The sequence below is a fragment of the Pteropus vampyrus genome, unplaced genomic scaffold (genome assembly GCF_000151845.1).
Source record: "Pteropus vampyrus isolate Shadow unplaced genomic scaffold, Pvam_2.0 Scaffold41, whole genome shotgun sequence".
In the NCBI taxonomy this organism is placed as follows: domain Eukaryota; kingdom Metazoa; phylum Chordata; class Mammalia; order Chiroptera; family Pteropodidae; genus Pteropus; species Pteropus vampyrus.
Window position 1 is genome coordinate 212,231 of NW_011888822.1, and position 16,903 is coordinate 229,133.

Here is a 16,903-nt window from a genome sequence, read left to right on the forward strand (position 1 = left end):
TAGCCCATGAGAGCTATACCACTACCCAGGAGGAGTAGGCCATGTCTGTTGACAGGCTGTGACTGAAGGAGAGGGCCAGGGAATCCACAGAAGAGCTTCTAGTCTGTGCTTGGAGTAGGGTGGGGCAATGTGCACACACACGGTCCGCTCTGCCACGTCACCATGAATAAGGATGCTGCGCAGTCCTTCTTCTTTACTTTTCATGGATTTGTTTTTAAAACTTTTTTTTTTTACCCCTTCTTCTAGCCTCTAGCAAAATTCTTCATACGGAGTAAGTACTTTAACATGTTTGTGAAATGATCACATAAATGCTTCATCTTCGCCAAAACACAGAACACAGTCTGGCAGGGTTTGATGCAAGGAAGGGTAGAGCTTGGGGAATAGATTAAAAAGGTATGATGTCCAGACAACAGGACTCTGTAGTTAATGGGAGAAAAGGAAGAAGCAGTGTGTTCTGAACACCTTGGACACATAATCCCCTTTCATGAGTCATTATTACTTCTTATAACTGCCCTTTGAAGTAACCTCCATTACACACACTGAATAGATGAGCAACTGAGCTGCAGAGAATTTAAGTATCCTGCTCATGGTCATGTGGCTAGTACTAGGAAAGCCAGAATTCCAACCTATTTATCAGACACAAAGCCTATGCCCTTTATACTTTAACCCACATCCCCTAATTAGAGAAGTCTTGGTCTGGAGCTGCACTCTCCAACAGAAAGATAAGTTGCAAATGTGAACCACATATGTCATTTAAAAATTTCTAGTACTCATACTTAAAAAGTACAAAGAAACAGGTGAAACTAATTTTATTTAGCCCAATATATCCAAAATATTATCATTTTAACATTCAATCAATAAAAAAAACTCAGCAAGATATTTTGTATTCTTTCTTCATACTAAGTTTTCAAAATCTGGTGTGTATTTTACACATACAACATATCTATATTAGATCTGGCCACATTTCAAGTACTCATTCGCCACATGTGGCTCGTGGCTGCCATGTGGGATAGCGCAGGTTTAGATAATCAGGAGAGTATCTCAGAACTTACTTGGATTGATGTGGGAGAATTCAGTTCTGGGAAACCCCAAAGGAGATGCTATTCTGAAGGGTAATGAGGTCAGGCATTCTAGCATTTAGGAAGTGTGTTATTCATTAATTCATTGTATATAAATTAGTATCTGCTACGTATCAGGTGCTGTTCTAAGCACTAGGGTAGAGAGGTGAACAAGATCAAGTTCTTTCAGTAGTAGAATCTACACTCTAAGAGGTGAGATACACAATAAGCAAAGAAACACATAATGTAAGTGATTTAATAAAAAAATACAGCCAGCAGACATAGAGTGTGGCAGAGACTGTTATTGATGAGATAATAAGGCAAAACCTTTCTAAAGAAAAGACATTTGAGAAGAGACTGAAGTCAGGCATTGAAAAACCTAGAGAAAAAGTGTTCTAAGTAAAGGGACTCTTGAGGTGACAACATGTTAAATGTGTTCTGGGAATAGTTAAGACCGTGTTTGGAGGGCAGGGGGAGTGGTCGGAAGTGAGGTCTGAGAGAGAGACTGGAGCGCTCATGCAAGAACTCACAGAGTGAGGTAAAGACTTTCCCAAGTGTGGTGGGAAGTCTTTATAGGGTTTTGAGTAAGAGAGTGGGGTTCTCTGATATACACATACTTTCATAAAGGATATTCTATCTATGGTATAGAGAATAAACTGGAGGTGGAAGAGGTAAACGATAGGTTGTTATTATAGGTAACGAGTAGAGCTGTGAGGAATAAGTCTAACTTCACTGGGCAAGGAGTGAGCAAACATTAGACAAGATTCCATTCTCAGGGCACTGGTATACTAAGCACTATTTTATGTATTATATAGGATACAGCAGGGAGGTGACATGGTCATTGCATTCTGCATTCACAGTCCTCCATCAGAAACAGACTTTCTCTACCACATAATGAGTTTTTTGGGGGAGGAAGGACAGCTCACTATGGGAACACACATGAGGGTTCCCAGATCCAGGGCAAGGGAGGGTGAGGAGGCTCGTCAGAAGCAGCGATGCCCGTAGGGATCCTTCTTGTGCTTAGACTGGAGGACATATGGCATTTGTAAACAGTAAAGATACATTCTGTTGGTGTACTTGCTGGCAGTATCAAGGTAGCTTGAATTATATTTTCAAAATGATAGTCTAAATGAACAGGACAAACAAACAGAGACTCATGGACATGGACTATAGACTAGTGGTTATCAGAGGATAGGGGATTGGGGAAGAGGGGTAGGTAGGAGGTTAAAGGGAGTCAAATATAGCGGGGAGGAGGAGGGTGAAATGGGTAAAGGGGACAAAATATATAGTAGCTGAAAGAAACTGGACTTTGGGTGGTAAACACACAATAGAATATACAGATGTCAAATGATAATGTACACCTGAAAATTACTTAATTGTATTAACCAATGTTCCCCCAATAAACTTAATTTTTAAAAAAAGGTAATATTATGGCATCCCTGTATCCCTAGGTCAAATACTACTTTAATCTTTCCTTGTTTATTCCCCTCAGTATTAGTAATCTGGTTTACGTGATTTCATGTCTTATATAACTCATATACTTCACATGGGCAGGTGGTATCTTTATTTTCCCAGAAACTTAACCAGAACTATATTCTTATGTTAAAAAATTCCACATAACCCCCTAGCACTGTCTTAATACCTTTAATATACTATCGCCTCTGAAATAATGTTTAAGAAGGAACCCTGAGGCTTTTGAGTGCTTAGAGGTCCTGGAAAATTTGGGGGTCCACAGTCATGGGTGAGGGCTGAAGAGACAACTGGAAGGGCAAGCCGAAGAGCTATTTATGGCCTCTCTTTACTGCCTGACTCTTGCCAGAGGGAATGCAGCTGGAACACAGATTTTGTAGAAAAAGTCAATGAAGCAGTGGCATAAGATGAAGGAAATATTGTTTCAGCAATCAAATTCTTCACTACTAGCAAAAAAAAAAAAAATAGTCCATAGTCAGTTGGCAAATTTAAATGATGATAAAGCCTCATTAATATTTATGACTTACTCTTTTCCTAAATTTGATAGAATTAAAATTGAAGTATATGATAATTTTAAAAAAAAATTTACATTTATATCATTCCTTTGTGTAATCTGGCATATAATACCTGATTATCATAATTTTTACGTAAATAATGAATAAACTAGATAGGAGAGAAATTCAAACCTTTCACATTAGATACAATTGTAATTCTTATATAGTAACATTTGCAGTTAAATTCTTAAGTCTGCATGCCTTTTACAAAAGTGAATTTTGTAGATATAGTTAATTTTTTAATGTTTGTGTTATGAGAGGAAAAGCAGCATAGATAATTCTCCAAACCAAAGCTTAAAACCCATCTTCACTTGGATGTGTGATAAAGTCTACCCTGTGTAATGCCCGATATTTGCTTCCCTAATGATGCTCTTTGTGGGATAATTTTAATATGAGGTTGCATTTCCTGAAAAGAAAAAAAAAAAATGGCTGTTGTAAATCAGGGAAGAGAATATGGCAGGGGCTGAGGGATGAGGAAGTCTGTTTAGGACTGGCATTTTCCCAGTAACAATAGGTATGTGGGTAACTGACAAGCTCATATGTAATAAATTGAAAGAGAAGAAATTTCCTTTCTTCTCTCATTCCTTCCCGCCCTCCCTCCCTCCCTTCTTTCCTTCCTTCCTTCTTTCTCTTTCCTTCCTTCCTTCCTTCCTTCTTTGTCTTTCCTTCCTTCCTTCCTTCTTTCTTTCCTTCCTTCTTTAATCTAAATTTATTTATTATATTTTCAGAAATGTTTAGTGTCAACAAAAACTCATTCAAGTTCAGGTAAAACTTTAACAATAAAATTGATAAAGTAGCTTATCAATATGATCGCCTCCATGGGAACTAAATACTTTAGACTATTTCAAGCCTGAAGACCTCTAGGCACATGGTTATAAATTTGAGGAAGATATGCCGTTCACATGTTGTACATATGCTAATATCCTCCTGTGCATATGTTGATACCTGATACAATATGTTTTGGAAAATTTCAAAGAATTCAGCAAGCACTTTAGTTGTGGCAGTGCATTTTGCAGCATTTGTAGCTGTCATCATAATAAAGATTACAAATGATCTCCCTGTTACTGACAGTATACCTTCTAGGATCAGACATTAAACCAGAGATGGCAGAAATGCATCCAGAGCCCTGCTTTATGAATTTACTTTGCTTATTACATTTCTTTTCTTGGAAATGTAATTGCTTTGGAATTACTGGGATCATGGGGGGAAATCATGCCATCAAGGGAGTAAGCTATAGAGTGGGGAAATATGATGAAGTCAATTTAAGTTTGACAGAAATCTTGTGGCGTTTGTTTGTTTGTTTGTTTTTATTTACAACTTCTTGGTAACTGCTTCAAAGTTTGCAAAGCCAGAGGAAATATTTTTATCCGTTTTTATTGTTGTTGTTGTTGCTGTTGCTCAGCACACACACAAAAAGGCAGACCTAGCATGTTACCAGAAGTCTGATGATATTTTGGAATAACATGCCATCTCAACAAAATTAAATAATCCAATTATCACACAAACATAATTACTTTAATTGTGAGTGTGGGGAAAAAAACTATAAGAGAAGAAGCTTGACAATAAAATAATGTATCAAATAGTAAATGGACATCAGATTAAGCCAAATTTCTTGTTCATTTCACAAGTGCAATTTTAAATCCCTATTTAGCTCATGTAAAAGTTAGCATATTGTTTTTAATAATTGTATAACATATTATCTACTAGAAATAAAAATTGCAGAGCATTTTCTTTCAAATATGTAGTCTAAACTTTTGAGAGTAAGAGCATGTTCATGTGTGCACACACACCTACACACTGGAACTCTCATCTCTCATTCTTTGGCTACCAATGTACATGCAAACATGAAGACTTAGCTGGGTTTCGAGCCAGGTTTCTTGGATTTTCTAGATAACAAATGGACTTTGGCTAACTTAACCAAGCAGAAATTTGTTGGAAGGGAAGGAACAGTTTATAGAATCAGTGAGAGACTGAAGAAATCAGCTTGGAGATGGACATGAACCAAGATAGCTGTGGTTAGCAGGAATTCTTTTGTAGCGTCAAGTGAATGACCCCAACTATTTTCATTCTGCTCTTTTATTTGGTTGAAATAGAGATTCTTAGAAGAGAGCAAGCATCCAATTGGCCTATGTGCTCACATGCTTACCCTTGAAAGGAGAGAGTGGGGCACTTCTACCAGCTGTCCCACTAGACCGTATCCAGTTGGGAGAGATGCGTCTCTTAAAGGATGAATGCTGGGCAGCCAAACACAGCAAGCAAATAACCCAGAGTGAGAGGGTGAAAAAGTGTTACTCCTTAGAGAGATGTTTCTAACCTTGAGTGGCTTTCCCTTCTTAGACTTTTTTCCAAAGAAGAGCACATTTTGGTGTGATGGAATGAGCTCCTGGTGTGGTATCTGAAAACCTGAGTTTCATACCGCTTAGTTCTGTGAGTTTTGCAGCTCTCTTACCCTCTTTGTGACCAAATTTCATCTTGCCTATCTCACAAAATTATTATGGACACCAGAGCAATGTACATTAGTGTATGCGAAAGCAGTTTCTAAAACTGGAAAGTGGTTTCTGAATGTTCCTGTGAGTGTGAGAATCCTCTGTTAGTGACTGTAGAGCCCAAAAGGAGGCACAATGGTCTGGTCGCATGTTTTCGATCCTGCACATGCCCTAGATACAGTAGTTCCCCCTTATATAGGTTTCACTTTGGTGATTGTAGTTACTCAAGGTCAATCATGGTCCAAAAATGTTAATTGGAAAATTCCAGAAATAAGTAATTCATAAGTTTTAAATTGTGCACTACTCTGAGTAGTGTGATGAAATCTTGCACCTTCCTTTTCCATCCTGCCCAGGACATAAATTATTCCTTTGTCTAGTTGTATCCACAGTGTTAGTCATTTAGTAGTTATCAGATCAACTGTCACAGTATCGCAGTACTTGTGTTCAAGCAAGTACTTATTTTACTTAATAATGGCCTCAAAGTACAAGAGCAGTGATGCTGGCAATTCAGATATGCCAAGAGAAGCTGCAAATTGCTTCTTTTAAGTAAAAAAGTTACTACAGTACAATAAGATATTGAGAGAGGGAACAAATTCACATAACTTTTCTTGCAGTATATTGTTATAATTTTTTATTATTAGTTATGTTGTTAATCTCTTACTGTTCCTAATTTATAAATTAAACTTGATCATAAGTATGTATAGGAAAAAACATAGCTTATATAGAGTTTGGTACACTCTTCAGTTTCAGGCACCTACTAGGGCCTTGGAACGTAACCCCTGCAGATAAGGGTGGCTACTGTACTAAGATCAGTGTCACTTCATGCATGTCAGATTACACAGGTGAGTGACTGTCATGAAATTTAATTTTAGAAGAAGTCTTGTATCCACTGTACTTAGGTCATATCTTATAAAGCAGTCTTCATTTTCTTCTTTCTAGAACAATCTGTTCCATGTTGTTGGTTCCCAGAAGTCCTTAGGCTTCAGGTGTCTGTCTGGATTTGGGGTTCTTAAATGATAAATGAAAAACATACACAGAGAGGTCATACTTTATTTGAACAACAAGTTCCTGGAGTCCTTGCATAATTCAACTTTTGAGACTAATTCCAACAATAGATAAGAAGATTTGTTTACTAAAACGAGTATCCCCATGCAGCCCTAGAATAAACTCAGTTTAGAGTTCACTTGCCTCCTTCAGCTTTGAGATTAAATTATGTGACTGTCGACGAACTTAATTTGGAGGACTGGAGTTACAGTATTTCAAATTTTGCACATAAAGGGAGGCTCAACGTATTTTATGTCACCTTAAATTAAATTCAGGTAATTCAAATCTAAATACAATGGGTGGCTCTATAATTTAGTACAATTCTTCAATGCCTATACCTTCTTGGATGCCTCAGTGCAGCATTGGGTTTAAATCAAAGCTAGAACATTTTAGTGTACATTTCTCTACATTGACCCACCTCTGGAAATTCTGGTTTTAGTAAACTGGACACTTGTGTCTGATGACTGTGTCTTGCTTTTCACATGAGCCAACTTTTGTGAATTAAATAAAGAGTTTTTTTTTTTTCTTTTATTGCCAGGCCAATTTCTTAGCTGTTAAATGAGTTTCTCTGCTTTTGTGAGGTTTGAGTGATACAGACAAGCAAGTAGACCTCGACTGGTTGAGAGATATGCTTGCTTGTTTGGTTTCAAGGAAGAAGACCTTGTAGTAAGGTGTGCATCGCCAAAGGACTGACAGGAAAAGCACTGGAACCACGTGTAAAAATTTGGGTCACCTACAACAAACGTTTGAATTCTTCATGCTCATACTTGTAATTTAACAGATGAGGCAACTGTTAAATTAGGCAACTCCCAAGAAGTCCACTCACCATCCCAAAGTTGTACAGGTGTAGAGCCGAGTTCTCATCCACAAACAACCCACTTCCTCCTTTGAAGGCAAGACTTTTAAGCTATTTTGTAAATGAGCCCCTGAAACCACTCCTTTTGTTTTATCTGATTCCCTTTCCCTACTATATCTTTGAATATCACTTTCTAAAAACAATTTCCAGTGCTACACCCACAAATTTTTTTTCAAGGAATGATAGGTACTTTTTCAAATAAATAAACAAATAAACTTCTATACCTTTGAATAAGGTATAGAAAGGTAATACATTACAAAAAGAGGTGACTGTATAAAATAAACTAAAATTAAAAGAGGAAGGACAATAGGAGAATTCTTAGATGAACACACAGCTTTCAAGGAGAATACTCTCTAGAATGGAGCATGGCATAGACAAGTTATGGAATAATTTTCTAGATTCCCCTACCTATATCTTTGGTTCTAGTTGAAATGTCTCCTCCAAGTTCATGCATCTCTATTCTTTTGTTGTGTATGTAGGTTTCAGTATGACTTCACCTAACATTGTGCTGGAAACTCAATAAATAAAGCTATTACTTCTTGATTATTCATAACATTCCATACCTAGGTCTTATCACTTCCTAAAATAAAAATAATCTCTTACAATGGTCTGGAGGTCCAGAGCCTACAAAGTACTTTTTGCCAATCTGATTCCACTCAATCCTCACAGTAGCCCCCTGGCTTAGACAGAATGAAGATCATTCATTCCCTTTTTATGGATAAGTAGCTCGAACTGCAAGGTATTTTGCAGCTTGCTAGGGACAAGAGAGCTAGGCTCCATCTCAGGTCACTTGATTCTCGATTCTCTGTTCTATCCCTTTGGCCACAAAGCTTCTCCCTAGGGACACTCCTCAGATGTTGTCCACTTCTGCCTGGGACTATTATACAGGCCTTGCATGTCCACAAAGGAATGTGATCTATATAGTAGCATTCTATCAACTGCCATCGCTGGCAGCACCTGCTCTTCCCATAATGGCATAATTTTTTTGTGTCTCACTTCTGTTGTCCAAGCCAAGCCTAGTGTCCAAATAGTGATTCATTTGAACCTAGACCTCAGACATGGTCAGTAGGACGGGTACTATCTTGCCATCATGCCCCGACTCTTTCAACTTAACTCTGTCTAGGAGAGCAGTTTTGTGCCTGCCTCCTCACCAGAACCGACCAACAATAATACACACAGGTCCTGCTGTAATTAAGTATTGATTTCATGTAACGTGTGTACACAGAGGAAGCTCATCTCATTTGTGGGCTGCTGTTATCTGTCGGTAGAACAAAATGTGTGATTATCAGTGGAGATCCTATGGCTATCTATGGCGAACTGTAACCTCTAATCCATCTAATTGTAGTGACATTATGGTACGCCATTCCAGAGTGAACCATTTGTCTTAACATAGCCTCTGCTGCTGTTGGCCTGTTTTTGTCTCCAGAAATAGCTGCACATATTTTTCATTGCAGCTCCTTCTTAGTTCCAATTTGGCCCTGCCAGAATGGAGAGTAGCAAAGTCCATTTACTATAACGTAACATGGCTGTTACTTCAAATAAATGGAGCACTAGGTATTATTTGTTTTCTGCTTTCTTTGTAGTGGTCACAGCTCCCGGCATTATTCTTCTAACCTTGCTATTCCCAAGAGAACAGGAAAAGAAATTTTGGATAGAAACAAGGTTCACATCATTAATATCATCAGAAAATGCTGGTAAGTTCCTGAGTCCCCCTTCACCTTTATGTAGCATTCACGGGCCCTGGGTTGAGCTGAGATTGCTCTGCTCTGTAGATTTGATGAGGTAGGTATACTGGGGTGAGAACCCCTAATGCCTATGACAGGAATGAGAGTCCGAGTAACTGAGACCCAGGTCTATCTCAATTGTATGATTTTTCTTTTCATTTGACAGCTTCATCTCTACTGAGCCACTGGCTGTCTTGATTAGGAAATTTCTCCTAACAGTGGAATGGAGGTTTCTAAATAAAGATATGAGCTCTTTGTGTGGGTGTCTTTGCTTGTTTGGAGTTTTCTATCGTGGGGTGAGAGATTGGATGGAATAGCTTGCATAGGTGGTGCCTTCCCTTCTTGCTCAAAATATGGGCCTTGGGTATCAGGAGATGAACCAATTTTAAAAAGTCTTGTTTCTACGGCTGGTACGCTCTCCCTTAACACAGAAGTTTTATCTTTTACCTGCTGCTACTTAAAGTTACTTTCATGAGGTGTTTCTTTCCTGTTGCCATGTAAAGGGATTAAAAATAACATTGTAGACAGATTGGTGTTAGAGGGGAAAATTTCCAGTTCTGTGCATCATTACGGGTCATGTTTTAGGAGCTCACATTGAAGTCCTCAAGCTCCATTTTAAATGTCACTTTATCAGAGCCCATTCACCTGGATGAGCTAAGAGTCCTGAACTAGGGAATGACAAGTAATTGCCAATCACACTGTAGAGGTGTTAGTTGCATCTTAAATATATTACTTAGGAATCTGGTGAATGAGCCAGAAACAAAATAACAGTCTTCCTTAATATCCTCCACTCAAACATTTAGCAGGGGTCTTTAAGGGATCATATCAACAATAATATTGCACAAATCATAAATGTTTCTTTTGGTACTTTTTTAGGTGGGAAATGGAGGGTCACTGGAGGACAAAGTTTAGACGTTGGAGTCAGGAGAATCTGAGTTCTGACTTCCCAGCTCTTTGATATCGAACAAATAAAGTACTCATCCTCTCAGAGCTTCAGTCTTGGCATCTATGTAATATGAGCATAACAGGGATCTTGTAGGTCATAAAGAGCAAGTAGGCAACACTCATAAAGTTATCTAGCTCAGCTCATGACACGTAGTAGACACCGAAGCATCCTGCCATCATGCTACCTAGTCCACTGGGTGAATGTCATCTGAGTTAATTACAGCTCTAACTGTACAGACCTTTATAAAGTTTAGTTGTGTTTCTTTCATACAGTCATTTGAACTGTCTACAGAATGTTCATAAGACAATACCTAGACCACACCTGGACTATTCAAAAATGTCCTGAGTGATTGTTTCAAGGGGCCCATCCAGAGGTGAGTGATGAGTCTAGTAAAATTCTGTGATATGCTTAAGAATCATCTGGGCACTTGCTAAATATGGGCAGATTCGAGGGCCTTCTCTCATAAAATCTGATTCAGTTGGTTTGAATGAGGGGCCCCTGAAAGTTGCATGATTAATGTGTTCCTTAGATGATGATAATGTTTTTGGACCACACTTCAAGAAATATTGACAGAAATGTCAACAGAAGAACAGCTAGGGATCTGAGATTGTCATCTGGGAAAGGTCCACTCATGGAGAACAAGACAGCAGCCTTCCAAGTGCCAGATAAATGATATAGGTAAAATGTGATTTGTTCTGGTGCCCCAGGAGTCCAAACGAAACCTGATAGGAAGAAATTCCAGGGAAGAAAATTTCAACTTACTATAACTTAAAATTTCAGCTTAGTTTAAGTATTTTCTAAGAATTAAAGCTATCTAAGAGTGAAATATATTGCCTCCAGGGGTAGTGAGTCCTATAGCCTAGGAAGAATTCTGAGTGGCTTCTGGAAATTTTACATAGAAGAAATCAGCTCAAATTCTTATTCCCTATGGCACGTAATTACTTTTATTATAATTGTTTGCCTATTGGTCTAGTGCATTCACTCTTACAATTATTTATTAACCATGCTCTTGGTACTTGATTCTCTAAAAATGAAGTACAAAAGTACTGCACGGATCCAGGCAAAGGTATAATCTTAGCAGGTGCTGTTGTCAGGAATGGAGAAGCTGGTTCTCAGTTTCAATATGGGAGAAGGTAATAGGCATTATTTGGCACTGAGAAGTGAGGAAGGGGTTATCCACTGGGGGAAAGAGGTAATAAGTAGACTAGTTTTGCTTTGAGAAGAAAAGGTTCTTTTGTACTAGCATTTAATAGGTTAATTTGCTGAAACTTTCATTTTCTTCCAAATGGGTATCAACTTTTCTCTCTCTCTTAAGAGCTGTGAAATTCCAATTGTCTCTTAGAAAATGGATTGCTAAACACTTGCTTTTTTTGGCTCCACATGCATGATTACTGCTCTCCTTAAATTTGTGGACATCTTAATGTATATAAGATGTTCCCCTCCTGCTTTTTTTTCAAAAACCTCTCACAAAGGAAGAGAAGAAAGCTCATCAATGGAAAATGGTATTTGCAGCAAAACAACACCAAGAGCTGGCTTCACTCTCAGGGGAGAACCCTGCACCTCATCCTTGTGGAAGATGCTCTTTCTTGATTTTCTACAAACTTGTATGAGGAATATTGTATTGAGTCAATCAGTAGACATTGATAATTTCCCTCCTTCCAGGTTTTCAAATAATAACACCACATTCTAGAGTCAAGACTCAGATTCTGTTTTAAAGCTAGAAGCTGGCTACTCACACCAAGATGGCATTAGAGGTTTTTAGAGTTGAGACAACCAAGCGACACTTTGTTAAAAGCTTATATGGGCCAATTATTAGACCTACAGAGTTTTATAATCAGCTGACCTTAGAAATCTTGTTAAACCACATGTGCAGGTTCATGTGAAATTGTGGCTCAATTTGATTGTTCTTTGTTGCACCTTCTCTCCTCTTTCTACCTTCTTGATAGTTGCTATTTATTTGGTACTTTAAAATTTTTCTTCTTATTGACATATAGATCCATCAAAAAAAATGTCATAAAGATACCTTGATCAATAATATGTTCAGAGTTTCTTAAAATCCTAATATGTATTGAGACTGTCTAAAAGGCCTAGTTTTGGAAGTTGCCATCAGCAGCAGATTTTGCTGAATAGCATTATATGTGTTTAATAATAAAGTTTTCTTTTTTTATAAACTATTTCTTGTGGAACTATATTCTGTGATGCCGAGGTTACAAAAAAATATCATTTTTCTGTTACTGTTAGTGTTTTTCAGGTACCCATTTTTAAGTGGATGCACTTTGGAAACCTAGGTGATTATCTACATCAGAAAAACACCTTATCCTGGGCCCCATCGGGTGACTTGGACAAAGCAATGCAATTTAGATAGGGGAAATGGTACGTATTACGTTTTCGAAGAGCCAGCTTCCAATAATAACCATCTGACCCTTGTGATCCTAGGTTTTCAATTTTCCTTTTAAAGAATGCAACAAACAATGCTGCCAAAGCATATTTTCTGTCGAGTGTTCATGGATTTGCGAGTTGCTGGGCAAATTTTTCCGTCTTCAGTATTAGAAGACACAAACATCAAACACTTACTTTTCTCTTACAGTAGCTTCTCATGCAATTGTCTCATGGCATATGCTAAATTCTGGTTTGTGTCTGAGAAGAAACTCCCCATATGTGAATACAGGGAAATAAGGGTATGATTTTAACCTTTTTCTAGGTTTTGTTTTGTTTTGGTCTTTTTGACTTGGGTATGAGCTCAATGTCTGCTAATTAAAAGAATAAACAGAGCAGCCCATTGCTAACACCAAAACACATTTATTGAGTGCCTACCTTTTGCCTATCCTTTTGCTATACTCTATTCTGAGACAACTTAAGCAACATATCCTATTTAAGAGACATTTTAATAAACTAGCAGTTTGGAAATTCCTGATAGGAGGTAGGTGTGATATTCATTGTAGCTTCCTTAACTGCCAAGTAAGCCGTCGACCTGAAAATGTCTATGCGGAAAGATGATTAATTTAAAAAATAATTTCTAAGAAATACCCTGTATCTTTGTACAATTCCTTGGTCTCCAGGGAAAGAAGTCCAGATAACTTGAGTGTTATTTGGCCTGGTAAAAATGTACAACCGAATTCTGATCTCAATTCCTGCTTCTCCTTCCTTTTCTCTTCTTTCTAAATTAAAGAGCAGTTTAACATTAGCAAGGGTGTTGTATTAGTTTCCTATTACTGCATAACAATTACCCCCAAATGCAGTTGATTAAAACAACCAACATTTATTATCTCTCAATTTTAAGCTAAGTAGTCTGGCTCAGAGTCTCTCATGAGGTTGTGGTTAGAAGGCCAGTAGGGCTACATTGTCTGAAGTCTTGACCAGGACTGGAAGGTCAACTTTCAAGATGGCTCACTCGCTTGACTCTTAGCAGGAGGCCTCACTTCCTTTCTATGTGAGCCTTTCCACAATGTCCTTAGGACATGGAAGCTGGCTTTCTCCAGAGGGAGTGATTCAAGGGACAGTAAGAGCAAGAGGGAGGAGAAAGAGAGAACAGGAACCACAGTGGCTTTTATAAATTAGTTTCCAAAATCATACAACTGTCTCTTCCTCTTTGCTCTGTTTGTTAGAAGTGAGTCACTAAGCCCAGCTCACATTCAAAGGAAGAGAATTAGACTTCACATCTTGAAGGGAGGAGTATCAAAGAATTTGGGAACACACGTTAAAACTACCATAGTTGTCCTTATCATTTAGAGTTTCCAAAGAGTTTCCAAACACTCTTTCTTCAAGAGTTCTCAGTGATAGTGGTGTCTTTCTCCCCTACCATTAAAGTGCAGGGTCTCTTGCTCTAGAAGAACCATAGTAAATTATCAGTCATTTGCATAAATCTCTGCTTCCAACTGCTATCCTATTATATTCTGGGTAGAATTTGTTCTTGCCCGTGGAGAAATGATAATGTGCTGAGACAGTCTGCTGTACTCAAACAGAGCACTTCCCTGTGATTTTAAGACTTCCCATCATCATATTTTCATTGTCATGAGGACGGTATCACAGAAGAGCAAGTATAAGTGGACTGACATTTATTTTGTGAGCATTGAGGAGAGAGAGACACACGTTTCTCTAACTTTGTGGTTCTCCTTGGTAAGACAAATTTAAACAGATCACATGTTCATAAATTAAGTTTAAAAAAGAGCATTAGCATATACTGAAGTAGAAGGTAGGATAGTAATAAGGCTGTTTGTTTATATTTACCTTTGAGAAACTCTAAGTATTTCTAAGGTATTAACTTAGAGACATGTTAGTGAGAAAAGTAGTGGTCTGGAGGTTCTTTTTTTCTTTTCTAAAAAAACTTTTATATTAAACTTCCATTTTTGGTAAACAGATCTATGAATTATAACATATATATATAGATTCTTGTAACCACTACCACAATTGAAATACCAAACTATTTCATCACCCTCTAAAATCTCCCTCTTGCTATTCCTTCATAGTCATATCTCTTCCCATTCTTAAGTCATTTCAACTTCTGATCTTTTTTCTATCACTGTAGCTTTGTCTTTTTGAGAATGCTACCTAAATGGATTTATATATATGTAATCTCTTGAGACTAAGTTCTTTCATTCAGCACAATGCTTTTGAGATTAATCCAAGGTGCTGTGAGTATCAACAGTTCATTTCTTTTTGTTGCTAAGTAGTATTCCATTGTATGGGTATACCACAGTTTATTTATATATTTACCTGCTAAAGAACATTTGAGTCGTTTTTAGCTTTTACCAATTATGAATAAAGCTACCGTACACATTTGCATACAAGTGGTCAAGTAAACATAAAGTTTTATTTCTCTATAGTGAATATATAGGAGTAGGATTAGTGGGTCACATGACAATTGAATGTATAATTATATAAAAAACTTCAAACTATTTTCTAGAATGATTGTACCATTTTACATTCCCACCAGCAATGTATGAGGGTTCCGGTTCCTTCACATGATTACCAACATTTGGAATGATTAGAGTTTTTACTTTAATCACTCTGTTAACTATATAGTGTTATCTCATTATAGTTTTAATTTATATTTCCCTAATGGCTAATGATATTGAACATTTTTTTATATATTTATCTCCTATATATCCTTTTTGATAAAGTATCTGTTCAAGTCTTTTGTTTATTCTTAAATGAGTTGTTTTTTTACTGTTGAGTTTTATGAGTTTTTTATATTGTTCTTTTATTGTCATATCTAAGAATTCTTTGTCTAAATCCAGGTTGTGTGTTTTCTCCTATGCTTTCTTTTAAAAGTTTTATGCTTTACATTTAGATCTATGTTTCATTATAGTTAAGTTTTGCATAATGTGTGAGGTTTAGATTAGAAATTGTCCATCTATCTATCTATCTATCTATCTATCTATCTATCTATCTATCTATCTATCTATCATCTTTCTCTCTCTCCCCCCCATCTCTATCTATATCTATCATATGGATATCCAATTGTTCCAACACCATTTGTTGAAAAAACTACCCTTTCTCCATTGAATTGCTTGTGCATCTTTGTCAAAAATCAATTAGCCATACTTGTGTTGGTCTATTTTTGCATTTGATCTTATCCAAAAGTCTGAGAAGTGATGTGTTGGTCTATTTTGGTACTCTCTGTTCTATTGAGATTTTTCCGGTTCTTCATAGGCTGAGTAATTTTGTATTGTATCCTGGACATTTTGAATATAATGTTATGAAACTCAGAGTCTTGTTTAAATCCTATGAAGAATGTTTGTAGGTTTATTCTAATTAGAAAGTCTTTCTGATTTTCCCACTCCTCATGTTAAAACTAGAGAGCTTCTACTGGAACTCTCTCTGTGCCCTGTACCCATTTGTAAATTTCAGCCTTTCTTGAGTTTGGGCAGGGAATATTGGGAAGAAAATGATAAACTCATTTTCATTTCCTGAGGCAGCCAAAAATTCCTCCAATTTGTGGAAGAGTGAAAATGGACTCCCCTAATGTCATAGCTCTGGGACCAAAATATTGTTATGGCTTTTTTAGAAAAAAAGTCTGCCATGACCAACCAATTAATAATTTCAAAATGGTGATATTTAGATGTTATTTTATAATATGTATTTTCTGGAATAGTTTTATGAAATAAAACTTCCTCTCATCTGTGGTTAGTCAGTGGTACAGATCATATATGAAAAGTAAGATAAACATTTGAATCTTTCCCTTTATTGGCCAGTTTTCAAAATAATTAATTAGTTCACCAGTATCCTATTAGAGTTTTCCTTAATAAAACAATTATTCCTTAATAAAGCTAATAAAACAATTATTATTTTCTCATTGATTTAAATATATTTGATCTGTTTAGCTTCATTGCAGTTCATGGATCTGCAGTTGTTGTTAACCTTACTGATGCTCAAATTGAGTACAGAACTTTTTATTATCATATGACTACCTAGAATAAACCATGACTTGCCCAGATCACAGTGACAACAGGTGACAATATATGAGTAAGTCTTCCAGTTGACTGATCTTTTCCTTGAGGGCATATTACCATTACTGGACAGCAGGTGCTCAGGAATGAAGTGCAATGTAATCTATACATTTATTTTTAATTATTCATTCACTCACTGAACCAACAAACATTTGTTGAATATCTATTGTGTCAGCCATTCCATTAGGCAGGCACAGGGATCTCAATAGCAAATAGAAATAGAGAAAAATAGAGACATTAGTCAAATTACAGAAAATTACATGTAAAATGTAATGTGACACAAACTAAAAAAGATAACTTTGAGGATGGGGTATGA

At 36.9% G+C, this 16,903-nt stretch overlaps 1 non-coding gene across 1 annotated transcript; it reads right to left on the bottom strand.

Annotated features, from left to right (window-relative positions):
- Positions 1-11,573: 11,573 nt before the first annotated feature.
- Positions 11,574-11,791, bottom strand: LOC111738639. Its single transcript, XR_002779914.1, has one exon. It is a non-coding gene; the product is annotated as a small nucleolar RNA U3 (small nucleolar RNA).
- Between the last annotated feature and the right edge of the window lie 5,112 nt (positions 11,792-16,903).